Genomic DNA, 26,911 nt, shown 5'->3' on the forward strand with positions numbered 1-26,911 from the left:
TGAGTTAGCTGCAATTGTTTTTGCCTTAAAAATTTGGAGACACTATTTATATGGTGAGAAATGTTATATGTATACTGGATCACAAAAGTTTGAAATACTTAATGACTTAGAAGGAACCGAACTTAAGAGCAGAGGCGGTGGTTAGAGTTCTTTGAAAGACTATGATTTGGTTATTGACTATCATCCGAGGAAAGCTAATGTAGTTCTTGATGCCTTGAGTCGAAAGTCATCCTTGTTTGCACCAGACAATGAATGCTCATTTGGCTCTTAATGAAGAAGGTGTTGTATTAGTAGAATTGAAGGTAAAACCAATGTTTCTTCAACAAATTCAGAAGCTGCAGAATGAAGATCCAAAATTGGTGCTGAAACGACAAATGGTTCGGGATAATTTAGATTCAGAGTTCAGTATTGATGATGAAGGTATATTGCGCTATCATAATAGGATTTGTGTTCCCAATAATTCTGATTTAAAGAATGATATTCTTTCTGAAGCACATAATAGTATGTATTCTATTCATCCGGGTAGTACAAAAATGTATGGTGATCTGAAAAAGACATATTGGTGGCCGGTATGAAAGAGAAATTTCGAATTTATTGCAAAATGTTTGATTTGCCACAAGTTAAAGCGAGCATCAAGTGCCAACGGGTTTATTACAACCCATTATGATTCTGAATGAAAGTGAGAGCATATTTCAATGGATTTTGTGTCGATTGCTGTGACTCAGAAAGAAAGATTCGATATGGGTGATTGTTGATAGATTGACAAAGTCAGACACTTTATTCGGTCGAATAGATTTTTCACTTAATAAGTTAGCGAATTGTATGTGTCGAGATTGTGAGACTACATGGAGTTCCAATATCTATCATTTCGATAGGGATCCGAGGTTTACTTCAAGATTTTGGAATAAATTGCAAGAAGCCTTAGGCACCAGATTGAATTTTAGTACTGACATTTCATCCTCAAACAGATGGACGATCGGAGCGAGTGATTCAAATTTTAGAAGATATGTTAAGATGTTGTATACTCGAGTTTGGTGACAGTTGGGAAAGGTATTTACTGTTGGTGAGTTTGCTTACAACAATAGCTATCAGTCTAGTATAAAATGACACCATTTGAGGCTCTTTATGGTAGAAAATGCAAGACTCCATTGTGTTGGTCGAATTGAGTGAATCAAAAATAGTTGGGGTTGATTTGATTCGAGAAACCAAGAGAAAGTCCGGATTATTCGAGATAGTCTAAAAGCGCTTGGATCGTCGAAGTCATATGCGGATTTAAAACGAAGAGACATAGAATATGCGATGGGTGATCGAGTATTTTAAAAGTTTCACCATGGAAAAGGGTGTTACGATTTGGTAAAAGGGAAAATTAAGTCCGAGATTCATAGGGCCATATGAAATTGTGGAAAGGGTTGGTCCTGTGGCTTATCGTTTGGCTTTAGCTCGAATTTGAGAAGATTCATAATGTGTTTCATGTGTCTATGCTAAGGCGGTATAGGTCAGATCCTTCACACGTAATTCCCCATCTGAAATTGAGCTTCAACGGATATGACTTATTCGAACAACCGGTGAAGATTTTGGCTCGTGAAGTTAAGGAATTGCGGAACAAAAGAGTACCATTGGTTAAAGTATTATGGCATCGACATGGTATGGAGGAGGCAACCTGGGAAACAGAGGAGTCAATAAGATCACAGTATCCAAATCTATTTTCAGGTAACAAATTTCGAGGACGAAATTTTTAAAGGGGGGGAGAGTTGTAACGGCCTAATTTTCAAGTGGTGTCGAAATGGTGATTTGAGATCACTAAATTTGACAAATAAGATTGAACAAGATAGTAATTTAATATTTATGAGTCAAGTAAGAATTTAGAAGAATTTGTGAAATGGTGAAATTAGTGAATTAAAAGAATTTATTAGGTCAAACGGGTCAAAAATGAGGTATCGAGACCTCAAAGTTGAAAATCGAGCTATAAATATTTTTATAAATATTTATGGAGTGTCATTGAGTTAGTATTAAAGTTTAGTTAGAAAATTTTAACGTTTGGATGGCTAATTAATTGAAAAGGATTAAATTGAAAATAGCACAAAATTTGTTAAATTGTGAGTAAATAGCTTAAGTATTTAAAAAGATAGATTTAAAGAGCAATTAGATCCAAAGGTTAATGGCTGGACGGTTTGGGTATGAAATAAGCAAGAAAACAATGTGAACAAGGGGCAAAATTGGAAATAGATAAAAGTTAATAGTTAAATAATGATGTAATTGAAAAATCTAGACATTTTCTTCATAATTTCTCAGCCAAAACGCCATAGAAGGTCTGGAGAAAGCTGGTTTTCATATTTTACATCATTTGAGTCTAATTCTTGCTTTTCTTGATAATTTTATGTTTTTATGACTTTTACAATTAGGTCCACTTGTAGAATTCATTAGTTTTTGATTTTATGGGTGAAATTGGAAGTTACCCTGGATGGATAAGGGAATTTTATGATGAATTATTATGAAATTTAAGTTCTAATTTCATATTAAGGTGGTTTTATTAAGTGATTTTGATAGGAAATGATATTTAGGACCTAATTGTGAAAAAGTTGTGAATTGAAGGTTGCTGTTGAAATTCAGAATATAAAAGGTTTTGAAATAGTTTATAATGATAAAATAAAGTGTTAATTGAGAAAAATTAGTTCAATTGATGGGTGAATTGAGTAGGGACTAAATTGTGAAAGCTGTAAATTTTGGGGTAAAAGTGCAATTTCGAAATTTGAACAGCATAAATTGTGAAGTGAAATAGAAATCAAATAAATGCTAATGAGTAGAAATATTTTATATTATAGATCAAGAATCCAAAGAAGAACGAGGAAAAGAAAAAGTTGCGGAATAGTCCCAAAATTTCAATATCTTCTACAAATTAGCGGGTAAGTTCATATGGTTGAAATTAGATGTTTATTTGTGAATGATTGAAGTATATAATGTGTTATTATATACTGAATTTGTTGTGGGATTGTGTAGATTTTGTTAATGAAAGAATAAATGTGGAAATGCAAATTAGGAAAACGCAGGATTGAGTACGTTAGTATCGTGGCGTGTGATGAATTGACGGATAAGACCATGGTTGTTCCATGGCAAAGTGTGAAATGTAGGTATGGTATCATCCATACTGAGTTGTGAAATGTAGGTATGGTATTATCCATCTTGAAGTGTGAAATGTAGGTATGGTATTATCAAATCCATCTTGAGTTAAGAAATGTAGGTATGGCATTTCTCATACCGAGTTAAAAAATGTAGGTATGGTATTTCAATGAGGAAAACCATACTGAGTTGTGAATCGTGGCATTGAGCAACGACGTACTCAATTTCGTAAGCCGTTTCCTAATTTGATTATAAGAAATAAAAGAAGTGATCCAAATGAAAGAGATTGAGTAGTTATTCTTGTTGAGCTCAACTATGTGAATTATTATAACAATGGTTGTGAATCGCAGGAAACTTTAGTAAATGTTTTGGTATTGTTTGGAAATATTATGTTTGGTAAGCATTACTTTTAACCTATGAACTTACTAAGCTTCAATAAGCTTACTTGTGTGTGTTTAATATTTTATGTAGATTGACTTGAAGTGAAGTGGGTAGATCGGATCAACACAACAAAGCACACTATCCAGATCAATTCCGGTAGCTTTTGTTTTATGTTTGAAGATTTATATGGCATGTATAGAGTTTGAATGAATTGAAGTAAAGATGTTATAAACTAGTTAACAATATTTGTACTAAAATAGTTTTCGGTAAGTAGCAGTAGTTTGACTTTGAAAAATCACTAAAAATAGTAGAAATGGAATTAAATAATGAATAAATTATGGAATCGAATCTCTATGAGTGTATTTTCATATGGAAGAAGCAAAACAGGTATATGAGCTATATTTTATGAGATGTTTAAATTTTTGTGAAACAGGGCCAGAGCAATTTCTGGATCCCCTATTATGACTTTGGAAATTCACCATAAATTTTACAAAGATAATTAGAAGTCATACTTTATATGTACAGATTCCTTATTGAGTCTAGTTTTATTAGAGACAAACGGCATAGTCATTGAAGCTCTGTACAGAGAGATATCTGATTCGTAATACACAAAGGTCAGAGTAGTCAAACCCTGAAACAGGGGAGATTTTAAATAATAAACTGTACTAATTGGCTTGACCAAAAATTCTAGAAAAAAATTGGTAAGTAGATATATGAGTATAAATTCAGAGAAAATTTACAGATTTGGGTTTCGAGTTTTATAACTCGAGATATGAATTATTTAGCAACTATGACACAGTTGGATAGCTTGTCTGGAAAGTGTGATATAAATTGTTTGAATTTGTTTAAGTGCTCAAATAAGTTTAGTAATGCCTCGTGCTCGACTCCGGCGACGGTCTCGGGTAAAGGGGGCGTTACATCAACTGTTTGATGAAGTTAATCTAGAGCTTCATCTCGAACTATAATATCAATAAACGCATCACTTAACTCTCACATATATATACTTTCGTACAATAGTGACCTAGATGGTCGAATATTTCCAAAGCACATTCTTCATCAACTGAAGATGGATTCACATGGTAAGCACATTCTTCATCAATTTACAACTTTCAATAATCCTTTCCACTTGATCATAATCACATCCATATTTTCAAGTATTTCAACATGACAAGTACTAAATTACTGTAGGCACCTAAAGAACCAAACATAGTCCTTATTACATATACGTAAGTTTACAGAATATAATCCTTACCTTGTACTGGCACATCTAGCTGAACCCAACCCGTACTCAAATCATAAGGCCTTTGGGCAGAATATGCACTAATACATAAGAATATTTCATCCCATACTTCATTATACAAGCATACCATTACCAATTAGATCATTCTCATATTTGAAGTTATAATATTGATCACATTTACATACCTTTTTGATACTAATAATTCACTTTGAAATCAATCCACCGACGAGTAAGTAATATGTACCTGAACATCTTTAAATACGTAATACTTATTTGATGGTAACTTACTGCGGATACTCAATATCAAAGTCTTACTTGAATCTTCAGGTCTTCAAAACCCGGATATAGTACGAGCACGAAGCCTACGGACATTAATTCAGAATAATATTCCCGCATAAAGCCTGCGGGATCTTAACCCGGATATAGTACTGGCACAAATGCCCTTTGAGACTTATCACATTTACACACTTTCACATCCATCACATTGGCCATTAGGTCTTATCTCATATATACACTTTCATATTCATCACATCAGCCATTAGGTCTTATCTCATATATACACTTTCACATTCATCACATTGGCCATTCGGCCTTATCACATATATACACTTTCACATTCATCACATTGGCCATTCGGCCTTATCACATATATACACTTTCACATTCATCACATTGGCCATTAGGCTTTATCACATATATACACTTTCACATTCATCACATTGGCCATTCGGCCTTATCACATATACATATCTTGTACATCAATTTCATCATAACAAAATTGACTAGGTATACTAGTCATTTACGGCTTATAGCTTCACTTTAATACGGATTTGGTACTTTGATTACCAATTTTTGATCGATAGCTTATAAGCAACTCAAATAGTTTTATTAAGGTTTACAACATAATCACAAATTCAGCACAAGCTGTTTTTCTTGAGCAATAGTCATTAAATTATTCGTAAATGGAGCTACGAAACTCCAAATGAAGTGCTGTTAATTTTCCCTGAAAATAGACTCATATATATTTTATCCAAAAAATTTTCAGAATTTTTGGTTTGGCCAATCAATACCATATTTTTCTTAAAGTTTCCCCTATTTCACTGTTTGACTATTCTGACCACTCTTCACTACGAATCAAATTTCTCATTGTAAAAAATTCAAAATATGTTCTAGTTATTTAATTTGAAACTAGACTCACTAAGGCATCTAGCATATAAATTTTGTCTTTTAAAAATTTTTGTACAATTTATAATGATTTTCTAAAAACAGAACAGAGGATTACAGTGTCATTCTGCACTGTCTCACACAACTTTAAATATCTCATTATCGGAAATTCCTTTGCTTACACGGTTTCTTTTATAAGAAACTAGACTCATTAAGCTTTAATTTCATGTTTTATTCAGCCTCTAAATCAAGTCCATAAATTTATGGTGATTTTCTAAAGTCACGTTACTGCTGCTGTCCTAAGCAGATTATTTCAAATTACACTTAAATTTCCAAGCTCAAACACTTAAGAACTTACCATTTGAGCTTAGAACATATCATGGCCCATCATATCTTATTAAATCAACTCAATATGTTCTATTATGATTGAATTTACTCAACGTTTAATCACTTAAAACTTACCTCGGAAGTGGTCGACGACTAGATATCCACGGCTATTCGTTTACTTTCTCTTTTCCCTTATCCGACTTTGATCCTCTTTGCTCTTAAGCTTAAGTGAAACAATAGATTGGCTTAGGTACTTAACTAATATTATTCACTTGACAATCACATTTGGCAATCACATATCATTTTCAATATGTATTAATTAATAAAACATGCCATGACTCGATTTCATGCTTATTTAATCTATATCTAATTCACATTCACAAGCAAAGAGTCACTTAATTTATCATTCTTTCTTATACAAGAATTTAATCATATTGCCAAATGTCCTTATGTGTACATGGTACATACATAAGGCATATATATACATAATTCATATTCATTCAACACTTTCACTAAGTGTAGCCTAATATCTTATTCAACAACTAATTCGGATAACACATAAAGAACATCTCAATTTATATTCATTCAAAATCAAGCTAAAACTAAATTTAATTACTCAACCTAATATGCGGCATTTATCTACCAATTCAAATGACAAGTTGAATTCATGGTCGAATGCAACAATCAACGCAATTACATAATCAATTTATCACTTAGGTGCTAATTTGAATAATTCTCATACAACTATTATCAATACACATTAATTTTTGTATAAGCCCCCACATTGCCGATTTTCACAATCAACATAGTCACAAGGGCTCACCCTATCCACTCAAAGTTCAATTCACCAATTAAGCAAATGCTATTAATGCTAAGAATTTTTTTTTTACAATTTATCCTAGTTTGCGAAAGAAATTATGCCCTAATTCATGAACTTAAACAACATTGGCCAACTTTCCAAGCTCATTTGAGCCATCAAGCACATTTAGTTTGTTCATACTCAACTAGAATCAATTATCCTCCCAAAATCATCAAACATACAAAATATACCCCATTAAGCTCATGACCGATTGCTACATGCTTCATGAACACAAAATTTTCACATGGGTCTTGTTGCAAGCTTCAAAACCAACCAAAATTCACAAATTTTCAAAGAAAATAACATGAATCTTACCTTATTTGAAGCCTTCTTTTGCCGAATGCCCTAAGCTCAAAGGTTTCTATTTTCTTTCTCAACTCACGGCAAGAAGAAGAAGAAAATGGCCTTGTTATTTTCACCTCAAACATATTTTATTCATTTATTTTATTAACTTTTATTATTTCTATTTTATGAAACCATTTTCTTTAATATAAACAAATATATTATTAACATTATTTACTAACATACAAAGCACAAAATGCCAAAACAAAGTCATCATTACCTTCCACTAACATTAAAAGGGGAAATTTGACATGCAACTCCACTATTTTGCATGCATGAATCAACTAGTCATCACACATTTCCCCATCATACTTTCAAAGTTTACTACTAAGCCCTTTTTAGTGAAATTCACATTTATAACTCTAAGTTAAAACATCAAAAATGTCACACACGAATTAACGCATATTATAGGCATCAAAATGAATATTAAATTATTTTTATGTCTCGGTTTTATGGTCCCGAAACCACTTTCTGACTAGGGTCAAATTAGGGATGTCACAGTAACCTTCAAGGAGAAACAATCATCGGTCTTGTGCCCCCCGTCATTATGAAAACTACATCTATCTCTCGAGTTAAATCTTGACTGACTGTGTCACATAGGTGGAAGGCTCGGGAAATTGCCCAAACTCTTGACCTGATTAAGAATATAGGTACGCGAAACATTTAAGGTAGTGGAAGCTTCAAACTCTATGAGGAACATACCTTCTTATGTGCTCGCCCTAAGGCCTTTGGAATGCCTGTGGCAATTCATTCTGCTAATAGTTTCTCTATTGCCCCCCACCTTGGACACGCAGACTCTGATAAGGAGGACCTTGTTGGCCACACGTATTCTGGTGACCCTTAACCTGTCTATCATCTATCTAAAAGGTGTTGCAAGCTACTCTTTTAATTTCCTTTATTTCAGCGAACTTATGCATCCTCTTATATAAGTCTTCCAAACTTTGTGGCCTATTATTCGTAAACGAATATTGCACGTGATCATTTTAGACTCTCATAACGAAGGTATCAATGGCCCACTAGTTTTCCAAGTTCTTTGTATTTTACATGACTACATGGAATCGTTTGACATAATCCTGCAAAGATTCTCCATCCCTCTGTTTCACTAACATCAAACACATATAAGTGCTCATTATAGTCCTCTAGGCTCGAAATCTTCCCAGAAACATCTAACCCAAGTATGAGAAGCTCTAGATGGAGCCTTGCAAAAAATATAACTATCAATCCTTCGCACTTGCCTTAAGATTAGTCGAGAAAGCTTTACACTTCGCCGCATTTAAGACCCTTAATACATTCATGTAATCATTATATTGTATGAGTTGTGCCCTAGGTCCCTTCAAACTTCAAACATCATTTTTGGCACTTTAAACTCGGATGGTAGGTTTACAATTGCCACTTCTAGGGATAAAAGGTTGTTAGAACAAAATAACAAATCCATGTCTTGTACATCAGGGTGTAATGCTTGAACATCTTTATGCAAAGCATCCACCTCATTTTGTCATGGCTTTGCATGTACTCCCATAGCCTCTTCTTGGAAAGGTGCAACATAATTTTGTAAATCAAAATGGTCGAACTGTATCTTTCTTCTTAATTTTTCGTTTTAGCTCAATAGCTCTTGCTGAAATAATTGTTATTGTTCAAACTAGTACTTTGTTGAGTCATTTGTTTCTTCATCAGCCTTAGCTGTACTTGTAAATCGAATAGTTGAGACGGCGGTGCCCCCTGATCTAAGGGGAAAGAAGGTCCCTAACCAAAGGGAGAATTGAGATTGAAAGAATTGGACGCACCTGTCTCGCCTGAGTTGCCCAAATTTTCTGGTTGGTTAGCAAACCAACCAGCAAAAAGTTCTATTTCTTGGGGTTGATTGTTGGTGTCAAAACCTCCTGCTCGGTCCAATGTGAAATTGTTACGAAAATTCTTGTAAGGCCCAATTTTTGTCCAGGCTTATACCAAAAATCAAAAAAAGAAAAAACAACAAACACAAAATAAAATTAAAGTCCAAATATTTATAATGAATGTCCAAATTTTACATACCATCAAAAAAAAAAGTAGCCCAAATACATTTTCTAACCAAATACCCCAAAACCCTTAACCCGGTTACATAAAGTCTGACCCAATTGAACAGATACCCAAATTCCAAATCCCTAAACCCAATAAAAATTAGCCCAAATAACCCATTACCCCAAGACCAATACACCCAAAAATAATGTTAGCAGCTAGAGAATGCTAGAATATTCTGGAATAAACCAGAGGATCAGCTTTACACGAGAGACCCTCGCGCTCGGCCTCCATGTCACCCGGGGTCATCTCCTCTGTACGGCCATCCCTGCGTTAGAATACACGAGAAGAAATGCTAACAGAATACAATAGATGACAGCAGTAAAATGTATTTTTATTTATTTATTTTATTCTATAAATCGGCTATAAAAAGCCAATGATTGTACCTGCAAAAGGGGATGACGATATACACACGCATAGAAAGAAAAGAAATAGCAGTTTTAACAAAGGTGATTTACAGTTTTTTTTTTCTTTTGATTTATGTTTTCTTTTTGGCTTGGATTTTTTAGCATTGAATCGACACCAGTGAGAGCCCAAATACCTCAGGAATACAGAGGGTAAGGGCGATGATTCGAATGGTGTTGAAATTTTCTTTATTTTACGAGTTTTTCTACGATTAAAAAAGCAACATGAGATTTGTAGTTATTTTCAAATAAGGAAGAAAAGGGAAAAAGTACTTACCAAATCCTTTAAAGCCTGGCCGAGCTTCTTCAACAGTGAGATTGGGTACTGCATGCTTGCTGGTGATCACCAAAATCATGGTGGTTCGGCAGTTAAGCAAAAGAAGCCCTAAAAAATTGATTTTTAGAATTGAGATTTCTTTTGATTTAAATGTGGGATGCATTTGGGGAAAGGAAATAAAAGGAGAATGGTTTTAAATGACCAGTTAATAAAGTGACGCCGTTTAATAGTGAAGGCCCGCGCGTCAGCCTGTTTGGCAGCCCGGGTATGCACATGTTTTGTGTGAATGGGGAATTTGCGCAACAAATCCTTCCCCTTGCGCACAGCCTTCAATTTGCGCCCGATTTGCCTACCTTATGCTTTAAAATCTGGCCTGCTAATTTATGCGTTGTTTCATTTTGATCCACGATTCATTGCAGCATTGTGGGCGAGAGATATTTGTAATTTCAGTCCCCATACATTTATGCCCATTGAGCATTAATTCATTTTGTAATTGTTTTATTTGCAAATTATCCTCCTTATTTTACTGCAAGCTTAGTTTGGTCTTGTGTTTGTACAATTAGTTAATTTAAAATACATTTAATATGTGTATGCCTTAACCCTTGTTAATAATTCTGTTTGTTACATTTGTACAATTATTTTTAGATCATTCTTTTGTCATTATGTATCCTGTTTCTTAAAGTGTTTTATATATTTGTATACTAATCATTCGTTTTAGTTTTTCTATAATAACTATTATTTCGCATGTTGTAAATTTTTTATATTTATTTATATTTTTTAAATACCTCATTAATAAGTGTTGTCACTATATTTATATACATAAATTATTTAAAATATTTCTTGGTTTATGTCTCATTTACATGTTTTTATGTACATATGATACTGTTTTGGAAATTGTCTTTGTATTTATAAAATTGTTATTTTAAAATGTGTCTCCATATCATGTTATCCTAGTACGTTATTTGGTATTTATTTTTAAGTAAAATGGTATGTATATAATTTTCAAATTTCACATGTATTTAGTTTTATATGTATATTTTTCCATCATGTGTACTATACTTTGTCATGCATTATTATTTCTTCATATTCTATGTGTCTTTTAAGTTATCATCAATCATATGTTTATCACTTATATTTAACTTGCATGCATTATCAAAACAATATTTTTTTATACATATAATTTTTAGCAAATTTGTATATAATTGTGTTTTTCTTATGTTATTTATTATATATATAATTTATGCTAATTTCAGGTTAATTTTATAATTCATATTTTTATTCTATATTATTTTAATATTCAATTATTTTTAAAAATGTCTTCACATGTATATAACCCATATTAAATTATTTTTACTATAACACATATTATTAATTTCATACACTTCTTGTAAATATTTTTTATGTATATATCCTCTTTAAAAGTTATTTATATGTATAATATATATTTTTAAGAACCATACTTTAAATCATATAATTTATTTATTGTATACACTCTCATGTTTTATTATCCTTATACATGTACTATTTATGTTTGTACCATCACTTCAAATTAATTTGTTACATGTAAAATTATGTTATATATTATTTGTTTTAAATCTCCTTTATAAATATAGTTTTATGAATATACATCACCAAATTTATGTATTTTGTAAATATAGTTTTTTACCTTTTGTGTGTATGATTAGATTTTTTTAAAAAAAAGATTAGATTACATGCATAATTCATATATTTACTTATTTTTTATATATACATTATTAATTTCATGCCATCTTCTACCAATAATTATTTCCAAATTTATTTATATATACATGTTTTACAAATTTGCTATGTATATTATATCTTATCATGTGTTGTATTTATCCTTTATATTCTACATATTATTTAAGTTATCATGTACATTGTAAATCTCTAAATGAAATTGTGTTTAAAATATTTTGCATATTATTCGATTCAAATGTTTTGTTTTATAATACTTATTTTAAATAAATCCTAGTTTTTATACAAGTTTGTCAACTTATAATATGTGTTAATTAATTAGTCAATTTATACTACTAAGTTCTAATTCCATTGCATTTTGTACATATTTTATGGATAATTTTGTATTATGTCATGTTAAATATTGTTGTATATCATTTTATTGATTGTTTATCATCCATGATTAAAATTTGTCACATTTTACTTAGAATAGTTGTATATAATTGTGGATTTGTTAATTATGACTTGTTATGTTCTATTATTTCATGTTTGTTAATTCCTTCCATTGCCAATGTTTTGATACAATTCACTAAGCATTCCGTTTTAAAATGGATAAACGCGTTTTGAGCAAATTTTTAATTTTCTTTATCATTCAAAAATTTTGAAATAAGGCAATATCTAATATGTGGGGAATTCGGAAAATCGTGCTCAATTGTACTGGGTATGATTTTTTGGTGAACCAAATATTTGGATACCCTTTTTATAATTTTAGCACACAAGTTTTCAAAAGTCAAAAATCAATCGTATTTTTAAAGGTACAAAGGATCATATCCAATCGTACTGGGTATGATACTGCGTATCTTTGAAACGAGAGATTTTTCACCGCTAATTTGAGCCATTCAAACATTTAAAAAAAAATTCATACTTTGAAAAATCTCTTCTTTAAAAAACTTGTGATATAGGGACAGCATCAAATCAATTTGGTACCAATTTTTGGGCGTAATAAGGGTGCTAACCCTTCCTCATGCGTGACCGACTCCCGAACCCGTTTTTTTATTTTATATGAACCAAATTTATTTTTCATTGAATAAAGCGTTTTAGTAGGTGGTCCAATCACACCTAAATCAAGAGATTGGTGGCGACTCCACATTTTTGTTTTCAAAAGTCGATCCGCATTGTTTTCAAAATAAAAAAGGGGTTTCGACAATTCTCGTTAGCGTTTTTGTGTTAGTGTCTTTTAGAGGGGGTTAAATTCTCTATTTATATGATACAGTCCTTGCTCTTGAATGAGACGTCCTATGTAGGCCTCCATGCATGCCAACACGTAACCTATTCTAGGATTAACATGTGTTTTCTAGGTGGGGTTTCACCTGTATGACGGTGCGAACCCACCCCGTACGAGTTCATGAGAGGATACGAACTCCCCTATGCGAACTATGTAGGCCATGAGTTGGTCCCAGTCGAGTAATCGGGTAGCGGGTCAGTAATGACGAATAACCTAACAAAACATTTTGTTATTATTCACCAATGGTGTATGAAACTTATGCACCCCAATGTATTAAATATTCTTCCTTAAAAATATGTAGTTACCAAATTTTAAAAAAAAATTAATTTCACCATACTTAATTTCAAAAATAATCATCGACTTGAAAAAGATTTATTTTCTAAAACAGTTTTGAATTTCTTAAAAGTTTTTATATAAATACATTTTAAATAAAAAAATATTTGTCTTTTTAACATATTTTAAACATCCTTTTAAGTAAAATATTTTTAATAATTTAGTCCACAAATCATATAATATAATATAAAAGGAACATGCACTATATTTGCACCAAGTAGAGCTTTCTCAATTTTTATTTAATATTTTATCTATTTTATTATCCATTTAATTTTATAATTTAAAAATTATTTTATATCCCTCTAACCAAATTATCGTTTCAAAATATTTAATTTGAAATTATCTTTATCTTTATATTTTGATATATATATATATATATATATATATAAATTTTCTATTAAAATTTTAATTTTAATTTTTAAATTACCCTTAAATGTTTTTTAGATAAATATATATCTTAAATGTAAAATATATAAAACATTATTACTAATATTTTAAAAGACTATTCACGTTTGGATTTTATTTTTAAAACAAACTAAATTAAATAAAACTCAAATTATTTTAAAATGTGAATAGTATTCATATATATATATATATATATATATATATATATTCCTATTAAAATTTAAATTTTTAAATTACTAAAATGCTTTTCTATTTCTTTAGATAAATACTCTTTAAATGCTTTAATTATGGAGTAATCAGTTATATATGCGTATATAATTACTTATAAAATATTTAATTTTAAAATATCTTTATATTTTGATATATATATATATATATAAATTCTCTTATTGAAACTTAGATTTAAATTTTCGGAAATTTGCATGCTACTAAATTTCAATTAATCAATATATTTGTTTATCAATTTAAAATTTTCATCATCTTTGTAAATATATTAAAAAATTATTCCACAAATTATTAATCAATATATTTGTTTATTAATTTTAAAAATTTAAACGAATGTATTGATATACAATATATTAGACTGGTTACAAATTTTAAAATAACATATTGATTTATAAATTAATATCTTTTATTAATTTAATTTTTAAATTTTAAATAAAAACAAACAAACTTAGAAGATAGAATTTGATATGAATCTGAAATCTAGATCTATAAAAGAGATTAAAAACTTTTTTGGGAGGTGTTATTTTTTTCGGAATTTTGGAAAGTTATAAAATTATTAGTAATTTTTCAGTTATTTAATTATGAAAAGTTATAAAATAGTTATCCAATTACTTACTAATGTCTTTTTTGGTCACCAGTTGGCCAATGATTGCAGATTTTAAAATTTAACTTTATTCCTCAACATTTATAAATTATGTCAATTTAGTCTTGATTCCAAAAAAAGATTATCTGTCAGCATTTACACATCATGTAATTTGGTCTCCCTCTTCTTCTTCTTCTTTTTACAAATTTGTTTTTCTTTATGACATTGATGGTTAAATTTAAAAGAATAAGACAAGATAAAATTATTATCTTAAAATTTTTCGCCTTTCCACTTTTTTTATATTTTCAATCAAATTTAACTAATAAATTTACTTTTTAGCTTTTTAGGTGAAATGGTCACAATGAAAAATAAAACAGCAAAAATGATCAGATTACACAATGTGTAAATGTTGAGGGTTAGATTTTTTTTTAAAATCAAGATTAAATTGATACAATGTATAAACATTAAGGGTTAAAATTGTTATAATATCAATTTTAAAATTTGCTACCTTTAACTAACTATGACAAAAAAGATAAAATTAAATAATTGAGTAATCATTCGTAACTTTTCATAATAATAAATAAATAAATAAACAAATAATTTGGATGAGTAATAGTGTAGTTCACCCATTATTTATTTAGTTCTTTTTCCTTCTTTTACCTTTGAATAAAATTCCGTTTAATTATTTCTTTGACTTTTATTTTCTTTCAATTGTGAATAACTAAATATTTATTCTAGCTTTATGACTATAACTAATTTTAGAGGAAACTAGGGGCTGGTAGGGGACTCAAACCCTAGAAAAAATTTATTTATACTCTTTAAAATTTTTAAAATTTTAAATTAGTAAAGATAAAATTATATATTAGTCTCCTTAAACATATAAAATTTGATTTAATTCTTTAAAAATTATAAAGATGCAGGCTATTGAAATGGTAAAATTACAATTTAATTTTGGCCCCCCTAAAATGAAATTTTGGTTTTGCCCCTAGTTAATTTGGTGTTTAGATCATGAGACTCAAAATCGCACTTACACTCTCTACTTTGGTATTCGTTAATTCTCCGATTTACAAAATAGATTCAGTCATCTAACCACGTCATTTTAGCATCAATGTGAGTAGGGCGTCCCTTGATTCAGTGTTGTGCAACATATTATTAGTGTGTCAATACGATCTGTAATTATCATATTTGTCTCACCAAAGAACAAATTGATGTGACCAATTGAGTGAATAGTTTGATCCATCAAGGGAACTAATGATCAAATTTAAATGACGCACGCAGTAAGTAGATCACTCCCCCATATAAAAATGAATAAAAGATAAAAGCCAAAAAGAAAAAAAAAAGCCTTAACCGAGTTGATTGAGGAAACTTAAATGTTGTTTAAACTGGATTGAACCAATCAATTAGATTAGAAATCAGTTGGGGTACTACTCCTATTAAAGGGGCTATAGACTAGTTGACTAACGAATTGATATAGACCGATTGAATCAATTTTCACTATGTTTTTTTATAAAGTTTTAATAATTTATTTAATCAAATCGAATAACTAATCAAATGAATCGAATCGAAAATTAATGGTCTCGCTAGTTCGACCACTGGCCCAGTTTTGAAAGCCTTGAAAAAAAAATTAAATGTTAAGATAAATGCAATAATAACCATGTTGTTTGAACTGAAATAAACTGAATTGACCAGTTGAATCGTTTTGATCGAGAACCGACTAAGATACTAATTCACAGAGAATATCAAATCGACTGAATTGGGCTACAAACTTTACTAAATTTATTTATTTTTATTTTAAAATATTTTTTAGTGATTGAATCCTGAACTTTGTAATCTTAAAAAAATAATTGCAGAAATTAGGCATGCAAACTGGTCTCATCGCTTCCATCCTACGTTCCGTATTCGTAAAACTTTACATTTCCCGTATCTTTTGATTTATTTTTCAAAAAAATTCACTTCTGTTACCATTATTATAAAAATGACTAGTTAAATTTTTTAAAAATTTATTTTCTCTATATTATATTTAAGAGATTTATCAAGTTCGTCTCACATTAGTCCCAACTTAATTAAACAATTATCAAAAACTCTTTCTTTAATAAACTAATAAAAATTACTTTGAGGAATTTTTTATTTCATATTCAAACTCAAAATACCATAATTCTCAAAATTTTTGTCATTTCAACCTTTTTTTTTTATCTTTTAATTGTTCTTTATAGATATATGTTATATGTTTTGGGTAAACTACATAGTTGGTCACCTAAAATTCATAAATTTTCATTTTGGGCACAGACAAAAAAAAGTTTAGAATTTGAACATTATTGTTACATATTTTTACATTTTAGTCACTCACCGTTAATTTGTTATTACATACACTTATTTTATTCATCCAACTTTAGTAGGTTTTCATTTTATTCACTCATTTTACCTTTTTAAATTCCTTTATTTTTATTTTTTACTTTTTTAAGAATTAGTTTTAAGTACGTGTTTATGTTTTTATATGGAAAATCTGGGTTAAAAACCGTTTTATTTTTTAATTTCCTTTATTTTTCCATTTATAAAATTAATTTATGTTTTCTCAATAAAAGGGAAGAGTAAAGCCCGAGGTTTAAGGCAATTACATGAGTTTTATAATAAAAAGTTTTACAAGAAAATCTTATTTATCTATTTCTTTTCCTTTTTATTTTTCGTTTTTAGAATTAATTTTAGTTTTTAGTAAGACGAAAAAACTTAGGGTTTTACAAGAATTGCCTCGATTTTTATAGGAAACTAAATTTTACAAGGAAAAATTATTTTATCTTTTTAATTTTCTTTCTTTTTTTCCTTTTTTAGAGTTAATTTTAGTTTTTCAGTAAAAGGAAAACTTGATGCTTTACAAAGAATTACCTAAGTTTTATGAGAAAATTACGTTTTACATAGAATTCAGTTATATGTGAAAAACTTGAGTTTCATCTGCAGCTAAATAATTTAATTCCTATAAAAACTCTTTTTAGAAAAAAACAAATATGGGCAAAATAAAACCCAGGACAAAATAAAACTATTTAAAAAAAATTGAGTATACAAAACAAAAATCATGAAAAATATGGACAAAATTAAACCATGAAGTCGCGGACAAACTAAAATATGTAGACTGAAATTAAAAACAAAATAAAATTACAAAAAAGTGTGAAGAAATCGTGACCAACAACCAACCCGAAGGCAGATGTCACTGTTGATGAAGTAAATAATTGATTTAAAAAGGTTGAGCGACTAGGGTTTTTCTATGAAAATGAGAGTTTAGTAAATGTGACTAAACAACATCACTAAGGTTGTCTGATTAAAATGAATATATCTAATAGCAAATTAATTTTGGGTGACTAAAATTATAAAAAGTATATAATGACGGTAAATAAAATGATAAAAGTATATAACGACATTAGTTATATTGTAAACATTTTAAATTTGGTGCCCAAAATAAAAATTTATAAGGGTAAACTGCAATAAAGGTTGTCCAACTATGATTTTTTTCTTTTTTGGTCATTCGATTATAGAAAGTTACAAAATTATCACTCAATTATTAGTTTTTTTTTGTCACCCAACTATAAAAAATTATAAAATGATCACTCAATTATTTAATTTTACCTTTTTTGATCACCAATTCAGTAATGTAAAAATTAAAACTCCTAAAAGTTTAAAAAAGTAGGTGACCAAAAATGATAAAATTAAATAGTTAATTGATTTTTTTCGTAGTTGAGAAAAAAAAAATAGTAATAGTTTGAACTTTTTACGCTCTTGCCATGATCTATATATTTGAAATGCCACAAAATATAATGACTAGATTGAATTTGGAGTTTTCCTATTAATGCTCACTGTACATAGTACACGCGTCGGTCCCACAAACCGCCTACAAATATGTCCAATGAAGAAGAATCTCCCCCTCCCTATGTGGGCCCCACCGTCCAAACAAATCAAAACAAAACTCCTTTCTTCTTCTTATTTTTATTAAATAAAAAATTGAAAGTCGTGTAATTCTACGAATAGAAGGGTCCCACGAGTTGATGGTAGGTCCAGAAAGTAGCCAATAGGAGGAGAGTTGAGTCGATTGGCAACTGCCTTTTTCTTTAATACTTTGGAGCCCCTCTATAATTTTTTTTTATCTTCAACTTTGTCTTTGTCCTTCCCTGTTCCTTGATTAGACACGTGTTGGCTACTTCTGTCACGTGATCGCACCTCCCCCCTCCCGTGGCCCTGTCCTTACCCGCTCAATCACTTTCCCTCTAATTTAATTCAATTCTAATTAAAAAACTTGGAGATATCGATTTGAATTTTGAAACATCCAAGTATCAAATTGTATATTTACCATTTTTAATATTTTTCCTAATATTACATGTTATTATCTATTTGAATATTTTTGTTAGTTTTTTTAAATGAATATTTTAGTTAATTGATTGGATTACAATAAATAATATTATGTCTTTTTTTTAATTTATTGTCAACACTCTTTATAAACTTGTTCATGGGTCGGGCCACTCGGTCTGAAGGCCCGCCCGAAATATGAGAGGGTTTGGACAAAAATATATGCTCGAAAAATAGGTTTGGACAAAAAATAAGACCCATTTAAAAAACGGGCTGGACCGGGTAAGACATTTTTGGCTCGGGCCTGGTCCAAATTCACTAAAGGAAAAAAAATCTATTTTTTTGTTTGTTTGTTAATGTTAGTTTTTTTTGTTATTTTCGTCCTATTTTGCTACCATTTTATGATTATGTTGCTACTATTTTGTTATTATTGTTTAGATATTATATAAAACTTATTTTATTGTTAATTTTATTATTATTTTAGAGGCATTTGTTAATTTTGTTATTATTTTAGAGGCATTTGCTTGTTAATTTTGTTATTATTTTAGAGGCATTTGCTTGTTAAGTTGCATTTATTTTAGTGTCATTTAAGTATACATATTTTTTAAAATTTATATTCAATTTATTGGGAAATATTTATTTTGATATTTTTAGTATTTTTTATGTATTATATATATTTAAAATTTATATACAAAATTAACACAGCAAAGCCAGTCGAAATTTGGACTTGTACAAAATTTTAGGCCCATTTTTCAGGCCGGGGCCGGGGTTGAGTATAGTAAATAGGCTTGAATTTTTAGTTGGGCTCGATCCTAACCCGACCAAGCCCGGCCCATGAACAGCTCTAACTCTTTATAATAGTTACTTTTTTATAAAAACATTTAATTATAATAGTCAAAATTTTTATAATCTATAATATTTTTTTTTATTTATAACAACCATAAAGTATGAAGAACGCTTTTTACTAAATATAAGATACTTTTATTTAGCGGTGATCATGGGCCGGGCCGAGCCCGAGCAAAAAATTAGACTCGTTTGCTAGGTTCGGGCTCAACCCGAAAAATGGACCTAAAAAATTTTCCTTGCCTGGCCCGGGTAAAAATGCTAAAACACAGGCTCGATCTAACCCGTCCATATTAATTTTTTATATTATATTGTTTTTACATAATTTTAAATATATATAATATATCAAAAATACAAAAAATTAAAATAAAAGTTTTCAAACAAATTGAAAATAAATTTTAAAAATATGTATACTTAAATAATATTAAGATAGATGCAACTTAACAAGAAAATATCTTTAAAATAATAACAAAATTAACAATAAAACAAGTGTTATATAATATCCAAACAATAACAACAAAATAATAGTGAAATGGTAACAAAATGGGGAGAAAACAACAAGAAAATATCATTAAAATAACAAAAAATAGCATATTTTTTTGGCATTTTGTGAATTTGGGCCGAGCCAGGCTCGGGCCAAAATGTCATACCCGAAGCCTGGCCCATTTTTAAAATAGGCCTTATTTTTTTGCCCAAGCCCATTTTTCGGGCCTATATTTTTGCCCAAACCTTTCCACTTTTCGAGCGGACCTTCGAGTCAGGCAAGGTGGTCTGGCCTATGAGCAGATTTACTCTTATTACATGCCACATATCCCTAAACCTGTCTTCATCACTAAATTAGGGTTACGAAGTATTACGATATATATCAAAATAATTTACATCATTAAACTATTCATTTATTAATTTAAATAACATTCAAATTTGTATTTCATTCATAGCAAAAAACATTTACGGGCCTTAAAAAGAGCTTACGGGGCCCTAAAAATAGCTCGGGAATAACCAGGGACTAATCTGAATCAAAACAAAAAAATATGAAAAATTTTGAAAATTTTGGAAACAGGGGTCACACGGTTGTGTGGTCAGGCCATGTTGCAAAGCCCTGACCATGTGACTCGGAGACATGGTTGTGTGGCTACCCCACACACCTGTATGGTCAGACCATGTAACTAATTATGACTGTGTGAAAAATCTTGCACCTAAAATTAATAAGGCACACAACTGTGTGAGGAGATTGTGTGCACCTTAAAAAGCTTCAAAAATAAGGCAAATTTTCAACCAAAACTTAGGTACCAAGCCAAATCAAAATCGACCATTTCCATACTTTAAAAACACATTTAAAAAAGTCTAAAACATACCAAAACATTCAACCTAAATGTTTAACCAATGTGTCCTCATTGACACCACAATTCAATTATCAACCTCAATTCACATGTCACACCAAATTAATTTGCATTCAAGTTCATAAGTTCATATATAAAGCTTATGCCAAACTTACCATTTCTTCTTATTCATTCACATTTATTCATACCATGATTCAAACACTTACATAAGGTTTATATCAAATGACCAAAATAACTTTATATGAAAATATTCACACCGAGATTAAAGGCACATACACAAGTAAGTTAATGCCAAGCTTAAACATCTTTGCATTAATCTCATATGTAACACATGTAGTAAATATTCAAAACATATACAAAACATGTCTATTATATGCCATATAACCTAAAAATAAAAATATCAAACCACCAAAAGATATCCAGATAGTGTGATTATTTGAGTTGGTCCGATCGCCCGGTTCCACAAAACGTAATCTACAAAGAAATAGAAAAAAAGACACGAATAAACTTTACTAGAGCTTAGTGAGTTCAACAGTTAAAACAATAGACTTATCGTAAAAACATATCATTCACACAATATAGTTAATATACAAAAATCCTATCAATCACAACTATCTAACATATGAGTCTTTACAATAGTGCACATATTGTATAATATGATCAATTAAACTAGAACATTCAATAACAACACATGTTAATCAATTAGAAAATCATAAAGCCATTTACAAGATTTAATTACAAATCATATAACCGTTGTAAATCTATTCGGTGAATGATATAACGGATTCAGATATATGGTTAACCATCCAAAATACACCAGAACGCTCAAACGAGCTTAACCAATCAAGAACACACCTGGGCACCAAGTGCCTAGCCTGTAGGCTAATATCCCTCTCAAACATACCTGGGCACTAAGTGTCATGCCCGAAAGCTTTACATCTGCCTTCGGTAACACACCAGAATCACAATAAATACAACATGATAGCCCGTAAGGAATGCTGAAATTTAGTATATTTCGTGAACGGTAATGAATCAATAATCACCATCTCATCACAAGTCAAACCCACATTAAAAACCTATTGGCATGCCAATTGTAACTTATCTTACGTTCATCAACTCAATATAATATCGAGTAACAATGTTCAAATAAATTACTTTCTCAACTCCAATCAATTTATTACAATTCAATAATTTCATAATATCCAACAATCTTAACTCACAATTAATATATCATTTTAATTTATAGAAAAGCTAAACCGTACGAACTTACTAGAGCTAAACTACAGTGATAGCAAAAGTTCAGGGACTATTCAACAACTTTTCCTTTTCCTTGGCTATCTACTTGTTCTTGATATATGAAATAGTTTATTTCAATTTATTAGCTCTAATTTCATATAACATTGAGTTTAGTGCAAATGATTTACTTTTTATAAATTTTCACATTTGCCCCAAACTTTTATATTTTATTCAATTTAGTTCTAAAAACCAGAACTTCCAAAAATTTAACACAATTTCATCTTAATTCAGACCAATCAAATACTCTAGGGTCTATATACAGTCCCTAACTTTCAAAATTTTCACAAAATTCCATGCCTAAATCTCTATTTTAACAAATTGATCCTTAAACTAAAATTACTAAAAATTACTTTACGATTTAATCATATATAACAACCAAGCTTCCAACAAAATCAATTAACATAAAAAAAATTCAAAACCATGAATGGTAAGTTTCTAAACGTTTGACGGTTTCACAAATTAATCCTTGATTTAAGTAGATATCAAGACAACAATCACAAAAATACAAAATTTATGTAAAACAAATCACAAAAACACTTGCATGCAAAGGTATGCAAGGCCGAAGCTCCCAAGCTCAATAAAACTGATGCTTCGGCTATGGTTTGAAAGAATTTAAACTCAACGCAAACATATTTGACTAAATACTAATTTGATTCGAGTTTGTCAGAAAAAAAAAAATCCTAAATTGATATTAAAATGTTCATTTTGAAAACATATTTGATATACTCTTTTGCAGGAATTGATTTGTGGTGGCTACAGTTCTATTAATTCTTTGTTCGAGATTCAAAATTTCGGTAAAATTTGTATATAATTTTGTGCTTCTATAGTGTAAGAGATATTAACCTAAGATAATAATCAAACTACCCTTGTAAAATTTTAAAATCATCTCCATTTAAAAGCCAGTAAACATTTAAACAAGAAGCCGAAATGATTGTGTAATGTATCAATGTTGGTAAGATTGATGAAATTAAAGTTTGAAATAGCTAAATTTATATTACGCTTGAAGTTGAAGATGGTTGTGGTTAATAACCCTAGGTTGGCCTACTTTGTTTGAAAATGCTTCCCAGTTCCCCAATGCCAAAAATTAAAGCCACATGATTCATGTTGTCGTCCGCAACAAAAAGCATGGACCATTTGTTCAAGCAAATGGTGATATGGTGGCCATTCAAAGGATGTGTACAGTTAGGTTTCTTTGCCCTTCATCCCCTATTAATATATCCCAACAAAAGTCGTTGAGCCCCTGGGGGTTTTGATAGTAAATAATGTGGTAATATTATTGAGTCTTTTTCAAAAGTAGATAATTCTGTGTCATAATTACCACAACCCAGCTGCAAAAGTCAAGGGATTAGAGAGTTATTAAAAACATTTTTTTAATTAAATTTTCGTGACGAGGATACTTTAAAAAACAAATAATTGTACCTGCCCAAGTTTAAATTTCAAATTTATAAGATGTTTTTTTTTTTAAAGTAAATTCAGAATTATTGATTAAGGGTCCAATCTTTGTGAACAATATGGAAAAAGGCAATGCTTTTTCAACAAATGTAATATCTGGTTTGAGACCCACAAAAGAGATATCTTAGACGTTTAAACATATTTTCCTATGGAAATATTGATTCTTTCAAGTCGTTGATAAGTCTTAATCTAACCCTAATCTATCACATAAATTAGTCAAATTCATGCAAGTAATAAATCTCGCCATATGTGACAACTTATTTGGTCGTAACTATTAGTGATAAGTTAAAAAATAATAATCTTTACCACCACAGCTCATTAAAATATTTTAAACAATAAAAAATATTTTAATCATGGCATAATTTACCCTGAATCTGCAAGTTTGGCACTGTTAATATATATTTAAATATAGGGAGTAGCATGGGTTGTTAGTTTGAGTGCTTTATGCTTTTACTGGAAACGTGGCTTCTCTACATCCAAATGACAACGATCAAGTAGCCGGTTAGGCAGGCACTGCTGCTTTGACCCTTTTTTTTTTTAATTACCTTGTTTGCCCTTTATAAACAATGACATGTTCTAGACATCACTGTTCAAAGACACGACACACAGACAGGTCGATCAATAATTATTAAAGACCTAATCTATATAAATTAATATGGCCCTTACCTAACTATTCTTGTTGGATTCTAAACAACTTTCTTCATTTTTTCCATTTTCTAATTAGGGTTTTCACATTAAACTAAGGGTTGTTCCATTGTTAGGCTGTGTCTCTGAGAAAGCTTTTTGAAACATTTACCATATGTAGGTTTTTTTAATAATTAAAACGGTGATTTTATGCAGGTGATATTATTAAAAAAGAAGTCTAACATAAATCATACAACACATATGAAAGATTTATAAAAAATTTATAAATTTTAATTTCATGGCATATATATTAAAAGATATATTTTAATATTTACAATTATAAAAGTGTGAAACATTGGTAATTTAAGAATTATTCTATCGTAGCTGTAGTTCTTATTTGACTTCAAATTTATAGCACAAATAATTTACACACAATCAACAGACACAAGTCACTAACACAAGTTTTAGAATAAACCATTGTTAATAGATATATTTGTTTTATCATAAAAAGTAAAATAAAATATTCCACCTTGCCTTGCCTTTTCTTTGTTTTCAATATATATATAGATATATATATATATATGTATCAAAGCTTGTTAATTTATCATATATTTGATTCAGGGGTAGCTTCACTGATCTGGAAAAAGATAAAGATTTTTGGAAGGTTTAGTGCCTCAGAAAGTGTAGACAAATCCAATGTCCCAAGTAGTCGATTTCACTATCATCATCATGCCATGCATCTTTCAGTCAATATCCCATTATGTTTCCTTTGCGTTGTATACTTGAGATCTGTATTTAAATATGCAATGTGTATGCCTATCATTTTGTTTCATTACATTCAAGTAAATTCAAATGCCAAAAACAATAATTCATGCATAATTGGAAATTGTAATGCTTACGATTTTCCTTGACAAGTTTGAGAAGGTCCATTGTGTCAACAAAACAATGGGATTTAACCCAACAACAACAAAAAAGAAAAACTCAGTTGGTAATGAACAAAACACCCCTTTTGCTTGGCCCATTACTCAAATTTACATGTTTGAGAGACAGATATGGACCACAGGGTGGGTTTTTTATCTTTTCCAATCATATTAAACTTTTTCCAAATTGTCCTACATCTTCTATATTATTACCTTGTTCTCTAAAGCTCATTACAACACTTATCACTAACTTAAGTAAATCATGGATCAATGGGGAAGCTAATGGTTTTGTTTAGACAACATCCTAAATTGATCATAGAATATATAAATAATTCTGAATTATTATTATTATTGTATATTCAAATAAGCTTTTCTTCCTAACGGAATAGTTGATGTAAACCCAATTCGTTCAAATTAGGGCTCATAATTCAGCCCCTGTCATGAAACCCAAGTACAATAGCCCAGTAGCTTCTAATGGACATATGGCCTTGATGTCAGTTAATGATTTCGTTTTCAGGATTATTGCTTATCTAATGATCCAATCAGGATTTAACTCTTGTCAAAAATATATTCAAATATAATGATGCATAATTTTTAAATATATGAAAATATTTAAAATGTTAAAAATTTTAATTCATATAAAAATTTATCTGTGTATCACTCATTTGACTATGAATAATAATCAAGTCATCGATGCAAAAATAGTGAAACAAAAATAATAATAATAAAAACACTTATTTGCTTTAATGCTCGTCTTAATTCTAATAACAGTTGGTAAACATATATATATATAGTAATAATTTGAAGTTACAATAAAATAAACAATTTTTATGTGGCACGATCAAGAATTTTCAATTTGACACATTAATTATTTATCCCGTATTTCTATTGATTAAAGTTTAAAATAAATATTATTTTAACTCAATTTCTTTATAAAAATATATCGATATTAAATATGCATTCTTATAACAATGATTATATATGTTAATAATCTTTATTATAATTGATTTAGATATAGATTGCGGAAAAAAATTATATACATAGTTAATTCAAAATTTTAATTTGTTATTAATATTAAGTTATTATATATGATTTTTATATTCATTATAGGAAAATATAAATATGTGTTTCAAGTCACTAAAATTTAAATTTTACAAATAAATTTTTTATTTATTGAAAATTGAATTTCATATAGATTAACTTATTAATTTAGTTACCAATTATGTGTTTCTTTTTCTTGTTGAGTGAGCGTATTTTTTTTCTTTTGTTTCATTTTTCATTATGTAATTTTTTTCTCTTTTAATCTTTAAATTATAGTCTAAAAAGAGTAAAGTTGAAACCATAATAGGGATTAATATCAAATCATTCAAGCTTTTTTTAAATATTAATTTTTTGTCTTAATTTATATCAACTAT

General features: G+C 29.5%; 1 long non-coding RNA gene across 1 annotated transcript; it reads right to left on the reverse strand.

The window, feature by feature from the left end:
* Positions 1-9,432: 9,432 nt before the first annotated feature.
* Positions 9,433-10,328, reverse strand: LOC108455759 (uncharacterized). Its single transcript, XR_001866821.2, has 2 exons — positions 10,167-10,328; positions 9,433-9,753 (listed from the first exon to the last, which is right to left on the reverse strand). It is a non-coding gene; the product is annotated as an uncharacterized LOC108455759 (long non-coding RNA).
* Between the last annotated feature and the right edge of the window lie 16,583 nt (positions 10,329-26,911).

The sequence above is a fragment of the Gossypium arboreum genome, chromosome 9, assembly GCF_025698485.1.
Source record: "Gossypium arboreum isolate Shixiya-1 chromosome 9, ASM2569848v2, whole genome shotgun sequence".
NCBI classification, from domain to species: domain Eukaryota; kingdom Viridiplantae; phylum Streptophyta; class Magnoliopsida; order Malvales; family Malvaceae; genus Gossypium; species Gossypium arboreum.